General features: G+C 37.3%; 1 protein-coding gene across 2 annotated transcripts in view; it reads right to left on the bottom strand.

Annotated features, from left to right (window-relative positions):
- TACR1 (tachykinin receptor 1) overlaps positions 1 to 7,471 on the bottom strand; it is a 250,379-nt gene that overhangs the window by 25,228 nt on the left and 217,680 nt on the right. The gene's annotated exons all lie outside the window — the stretch shown is intronic.

Below are 7,471 nucleotides of genomic sequence, written 5' to 3'. Positions count from 1 at the left end.
CTCTGAATCTCAGTTACTATATCTGTAAGAGGAGATTGGATTAAACATGGCAGAGTGAGAGATGTCCTTAGATCTTTCCTCTTGAAACAATAAGCTGAACATCTAAAACTCAACAAAAAAGCACCCAAACTGAATACCAGCATGTCTGAGCATGGGATCTGCGCATAAGAGCTATCACATGTCAGAACCCCAGCTGTCAGGTGGTGGACTGGAAGAAACGAAGAAGCTGCCTCTCTCAGCCACCAGAGCTCCCTGTAGGAGCCGGGGGAGAGGAAAAGGTGCAGTACTTCTCTGAACAGCCCTGTCTGGGAGTACTGTGAGCTCCACATGGCCAGTGGCAGGGCCCAGTCATCAGGGCAGAAGGCAGAGAAACGGGGATGGCAGAGAAATGGGGACAGCAGAAAAATGGCGACGGCAGAGAAACAACAGTTGATTTTTACCAGCCACAGTTGCAAAACTGAGGCTGAGCCGCAGACCCTATCCCCTAACTCAAAGGGCCCCTCCCCTCATACCCTCCAATATGGAAACTGTGAAGCCCCAGGAAAATCTGAGCAAACGCTACCGAAACTGTTGCTAACACTGACAGGAACTGAGACTGAGGGTAGCAAACATGATTAAACATCTATAAGGAATAAAAAGACATTATTAAGACTTTATATAAAGCAGAGAGCCAAGAGGCTTAGACCCCACCTACTGGAAACCAAAAGAAAAGCGCCTTCTTTGCAGTAGGCTAAAGAGAGACATTTATATAATAAATCCTCTTTCTGGAAAGAAAGTTGAATACATTTCCATTAATGCCCAAGAGGAGATATAGTTTATTAAACACCGAGAACAACCAAGGTGACAAGGCAGCTCAGAAAGAAAGAGAAAATTCTCCAGAAAATAATCTTACAGACATAGAAATATGCGACTTAAATGACTGAGAATTCAGGATGGTACTTCTGAAAAAACTCAGTGAGATCTGAAACAAAATCATATCAGCAATTTCAGAAATTTAAAAAACAACTAGATGAGCAGAATGAGTTCTTTAGCAAAGAGATTGAAACCCTCAAAAAGAACTGAATAGACCTTCTGGAGATAAAGAACACACTGTAAGAGGTGAAAAATGAAATAACAAGCTTGGGAAATAGAGTCGACCAAATGGAGGAAAGGATCAGTGATATCGAAGACAGAAATCTAGAAATAAATCAGAAAGAAGAGAGAAACCGAAGAACGAAAAATAGTGAAAGAGAAATACAAGAACTAGCTGATACCATCAGGAGAGGAATAAGAATAATGAATATTATTAATAATGAATGAATATAAGAATAATGGGAATTCTCAAAGGGGAAGAAAAGGAGCAGGGATTAGAAAGCATTTTCAGACAAATGGTGGATGAGAATTTCCCAAATCTAAGGAACGAGCTGGAGCTTGGAATTCAAGAAATCAATAGAACATCCAATTATCTCAACCCCAAAAGGCCTTCACCAAGACACATTGTAGTAAAATTATCAAATAACAGCAACAAAGACAGAATTCTCAGGGCAGCCAGGGAAAAGAAGACAGTAACCTATAAAGGAAGATCCATTAAATTATCGTCGGACTTCTCAACACAAACCTTACAAGCCAGAAAGGAGTGGAATCACATATTCAAATTATTAAATAAAAAGAACTACCAGCTAAAAAATACTATATCCAGCTAAGCTCTCCTTTAGATATGAAGGAGAAATAAAGACTTTTCCAAACATACAAAAATTGAGGGAATTCTCCTCTATGAGGCCTGCACTGCAGGAAATACTGAAAGGGGTCAGCTCACCTAAAAAAAAAATGACAAAAATAACCCCAACATAATTAGGAATAAGGTGACTAGCAGACTGATAAAAGCAGAGGAGTGCAACCCTTACTAGGAACAAGGCATTATAAGCTTAAAATAAGAAGATATTTACTATAGAAAGATAATAATAAACGTTCAGCATACATAGGGACAAATTGAGACAATGACTGAAAAAGGGAGGACTCAAAGATCTAAATTCGCAAAGGGGAATGGAGATAAAGTACATGCAGAATAAAAGGGAATACTACATATATATAAAACTATCTTTTACATATCCATGATGGTAACCACATGCCAAAGATTCAGAACTGAAGTATATAACATAAAACAAGAAAGACCAGAGGAAAAACTCACAAAAGCCAACCAAAATAAAGAAAACAGAAACACAAGGACAAGGAAGCAATGAAAACACTGAGCTACCAGAAAGCAAAAGATAAAATAGCTATAAGAAGACCTCATATTTCAACAATTGCCCTAAATGTAAATGGGCTGAACTCACCAATAAAAAGAAACAGAGTTACGGAATGGATCAAAAAACAAAACCCAACCATATGCTGCCTCCAGGAGACATCTCAGTTCCAAAGACAAATATAGACTCAAAGCGAAAGGGTGGAAAATGATATTTCAAGCAAATGGCATTCAGAGAAAAGCAGGAGTAGCAGTACTAATATCAGATGAAATAGACTTCAAAATAAAAAAGGTAAAGAAAGATACTGAGGGACACTTCATAATAATAAAGGGAATCATGCACCAAGAAGACATAACACTTATTAAAATCTATGCCCCAAATCAGGGAGGCCCGAAATATGTAAAGCAATTACTAGCAGAACTAAAGAGAGAAACAGATCAAAACACTATCGTAGTACGGGACCTTAATATCCCACTGTCAGATATGGACAGATCATCCAAACAGAAAATCAATAAGGAAATAACATCTTTAAATGACACATTAGACCAAGTGAACATAATTGACATTTACAGAGCTTTTCATCCCCAAACAGCTGCTTATATATTCTTCTCTAGTGCACATGGAACATTCTCAAGGATTGACCACATACTAGGACACAGAGATAGCCTCAACAAATATAAGAGGGTTGAAATCATACCAACCATATTCTCTGATCATAATTCTTTAAAACAAGAGATCAACTGTAAAAAGAAAGTGGAAAGAACCACAAATACATGGAGATTAAACAACATACTACTGAAGAATAACTGGGTCAGGGAAGAAATAAAAAGAGAGTCAAAAGATACATAGAAACAAATGATAATGATAGTACAACATATCAAAACTTTTGGGACACGGCAAAAGCAGTCATAAAAGGAAAGTTCATATCATTACAGGCCTACCTCCAAAAATAAGAATGAGCCCAAATAAACGACCTAATGCTTCACCTTAAAAAACTAGAAAAGGAAGAACAAATGAAGCCTAAAGTCAGCAGAAGGAAAAAAAATAATCAAAATTAGAGCAGAAATAAATGAAATTGAAAACAAAACAAAACAAAAAAAGATAGAAAAATAAATGCAACAAAGAGCTGGTTCTTTGAGAAGGTTAATAAAATTGACAAACCCTTGGCTAGACTTACTAAAGAAAAAAGAGAAAGGACACAAATAAACAAAATCAGGGATGAAAGAGGAAAAATTACTACAGACATTGCAGAAATACAAATGATCATACAAGAATACTATGAAAAAGTATACAACACCAAATTTAATAACCTAGAAGAAATGGACTGGTACTTAGAAAAATACAACCTTCCTAGACTGAATCAAGAAGAACTGGAAATCTGAATAGACCGATCAGCAGTATGGAAATTGAAACGATCATCAAAGACCTACCAAGAATTAAAAGTCCAGGACCAGATGACTTCACCAGTGAATTCTACCTAATATTCAAAGAAGATTTAATATCTATTCTTCTCAAACTCTTCCAAAAAATCAAAGATGAGGCAATATTTCCCAACTCATTTTATGAGGCCAATATTACCTGGTAAAGATAACACAAAAAAAGAAAACTACTGATCAATATCTCTCATGAACACAGATGCAAAATCCTAAATAAGATACTAGGAAACTGAATACAGCAACATATTAAAAAGATTACACCACAATCAAGTGGGCTTCATCCCAGAGACATAGGAGTGGTTCAACATACGCAAATCGATTAATGTGATACACCGCATAAACAAATTAAAAAATAAGAATCATACGATCGTATCAATAGATGCAGAAAAAGTCTTTGACAAGATACAGCACCCATTTATGATCAAAACACTTAACAAAATCAATATAGAAGGAAAGTATCTTAATATAATAAAGGCCAAATGTGACTACCCCTCAGTCAACATTATACTTAATGGTGAAAAACTAAAAGCCTTCCCTCCAAGATCAAGATCAAGAACAAGGCAAGGCTGTCCACTATCACTACTGCTATTCAATATAACATTGGAGGTCCTAGAGAGTATAATCAGGCAAGAGAGAGATATAAAAGGCATCCAAATAGGAAACGAAGAAGTCAAACTGTCACTATTTGTAGATGACATGATTCTCTATATAGAAAAACCTGAACAAGAACCTCCACAAGAACACTACTAGAAACAATGAACAAATACAGTAAAATTTCTGGATACAAAAATCAAGGTTCAAAAATCCATAGCGTTCCTATACTCTAATAATGAAGTGTCAGAAAAAGAAGTGGAAAATATAATTCCTTTCACAATTGCAACAAAAAGAATAAAATACCTAGGAATAAATCTAACGAAATATGTGAAGGACCTATATAATGAAAACTATAAGACCCTGTTAAAACAAATCAAAGAAGATACAAAGAAATAGAAAGATATTCCGTGTTCTTGGATTGGAAGAATCAGCATAGTTAAATGGCCATATTACCTAAAGCGTTATACAGATTTAATGCAATCCCCATCAAAATCCCATCAGCATTTTTTAAAGAAATAGAACAAAAAATCATCAGATTTGTATGGAAGCACAAAAGATCCTGAATTGCCAAAGCCATCTTGAGAAAAATGAGGCTGGAGGCATTACTCTGCCCGACTTCTAATTATACTACAAAGCGACAATAATCAAAACAGCATGGTATTGGCAGCACAACAGACACATGAACCAGTGGAACAGAATTGAGAGTCCAGAAGTAAACCCATATTTATATGGCAAATAATTTTTGACAAAAAAGTCAAAAACATACCGTGGAGAAAGGAAACCCTCTTCAATAAATGGTGCTGGGAAAACTGGAAAGCCACCTGCAAAAGAATGAAACTAGACTGTTGTCTATCACCACACACCAAAATTAACTCAAAATGGATTAATGACCTGAGTATTAGACCAGAAACAATAAAATGCATAGAAGAAAACATAGGAACTCAACTAAAGGACCTTGGACTTAGAAAGGATTTTATGAATTTGACCTCGAAGGCAAGGGAAATAAAAGCAAAAATAAATGACTGGGACTACTTCAAACTAAAAAGCTTCTTCTCAGCAAAAGAAATCGTCAACAAGGTAAAGAGACAACCATCCGAATGGGAAAATATATTTGCAAGCAACACCTCCAATAAAGGCCTAATATCCAAAATATACAAAGAACTCATACGACTCAATAACAATAAAAAAACACAGGATCCAATCAAAAAATGGGCAGAGGATCTGAACAGACACTTCTCCCTAGAGGACATACAAATGGCCAGCAAATATATGAAAAGATGCCCAACATCGCTAGCTATTAGGGAAATGCAAATCAAAACCACAATGAGATACCATCTCACACCTGTTAGAGTGGATATAATCAACAGAACAAGTAATAATAAATGTTGGAGAGAATGTGGAGAAATAGAAACCCTCATACACTGCTGGTGGGACTGCAAATTGGAAGCCACTATGGAAAGCAGCATGGAGTTTCTTCAAAAAACTAAGAATTGATCTACCATATGATCCAGCAATCCCTCTATTGAAAACTCATATCCGGAAAGAAACTTGCACACCGATTTTCATAGCAGCATTATTCACAGTGGCCAGAACATGGAAGCAACCGAAGTGTCCTATGATAGATGATTGGCTAAAGAAGCTGTGGTACCTATATACAATGGAATACTATGCAGGCATAAGAAGAGATGAAATACTGCCATTTGTAACAACATGGATGGAACCTGAAATAATCATACTAAGAGAAATAAGATAGAAAAGGTTGAAAATTACATGATATCACTAATATATGGCATATAAACCTAAAAGCAACAAATGAACAGGACAAACAAACAGAAACTCAAGGACATGGACAATGGACTAGTACTTATTAGCGGGAGGGGTAAAAAGTAATAAAATAAAGTGTTAAAAATAAAATAAAATAAATACAAAGGAAAAAATGTATCTGTAAAGTGGATATTATGTTATAGCCCTCCTTATAGCAGGTTGTGAGGAGCAAATGGAATTATTCATTTAACGTGCCTAGCATAGTACCTGGTTCATGTAAGAGCTTGATAAAAACTTAATGTTTTTCGAAATAGTGAGTGTTTCATTTCTATTGGTTTCCTCTTACCTTCATTTTATTATTTCTCCTTTCTATTAAGGTCATCTTCTAGGCAAAAGGTACAATGGCATCTTGGTCTGCTTTTCTATGTTCCACCCCAAACCTGCTCCAGTCACCATCCCTGTCATCTTCTTCATCATGGAGCATGTGATACAACCAGGGCCTTTGTAGGGGCGTATTCAGGGGAACTGAGGATCTTCTTTGGGCATCAGAAAAGCAAGCAGTAATTCTAAGTGATTTTCAAACTATGGATGTTCTCGGTTACATTTGTTCCTTTTCTGATAACATACTGTGTGCAGAGTGCTCAGCACCATGGAGGTTCTGCATAAGTGAGAGCTCCCTAGTTTCCTGTCTCCACCCACCATGTTTATCTATTTAGTAACAAATCCTGGAAAGTCTCAGAATCATAAAGGGCAAAATGTGACAAAATATTCTAAAGTTCATATAAAGTGCATATAATGTTGCCTCATGCACTGGCAAGCTCTCTGACAAACGTAGACAAACCTCGGAACCCTGTCTGTGCCCGAGGCCCTAACAGTGTGGGGTGCGCATCGCCATAACTAATTACTCCTGAAGTTGTCTTCACATGGAAGCCACATGACATGCCTTCATGTCACTTCCATTCATTGGTCTCATTTTGTCCTCTGGAGCCACCCAAAGTAAGTCCTACACGTCTTCCATGTGGCAGCTTTTTTCTCCCTCTGTCATACGTACCCCTTTCTCTCTCAGCTCATGGCCGCTGCGGCAGTGTCGTCCATCATGGTGCAAAGGGCTGTTACAAGTCTCCTTAGTGTGTCTCTGTGTCTATCCTCTCCCTTCCAACCTATCTTTCCCACTCTTGGCAGGTTTCTCTTCCCCGAATCAAGTTACCTTCTATTGGTTGAAATTTGAATGTTACTTTTGGCATTTGAGCTTGTGCTGCCACCTGCCCTGTCCTTCCTGCTCACCACTGCTGGCCCAGCCCGGCTGGCCTGTGTTTCCTGTACCAGCTCTCACCGCATCTTACACCAGTGGTATTAGTAATATCACTAGTCCCCGGACAACTCAGTGCCAAAAATACCTAGTGATTTTCTGCCTCCTTGTTTTCACTTGTTCCATACTATTCTTTCTGTAGAAGT

Source organism: Pteropus vampyrus, unplaced genomic scaffold (assembly GCF_000151845.1).
Source record: "Pteropus vampyrus isolate Shadow unplaced genomic scaffold, Pvam_2.0 Scaffold37, whole genome shotgun sequence".
NCBI lineage: Eukaryota > Metazoa > Chordata > Mammalia > Chiroptera > Pteropodidae > Pteropus > Pteropus vampyrus.
The sequence above is the reverse complement of the archived record's forward strand: the minus strand, read 5'-3'. Positions and strand labels throughout refer to the sequence as shown.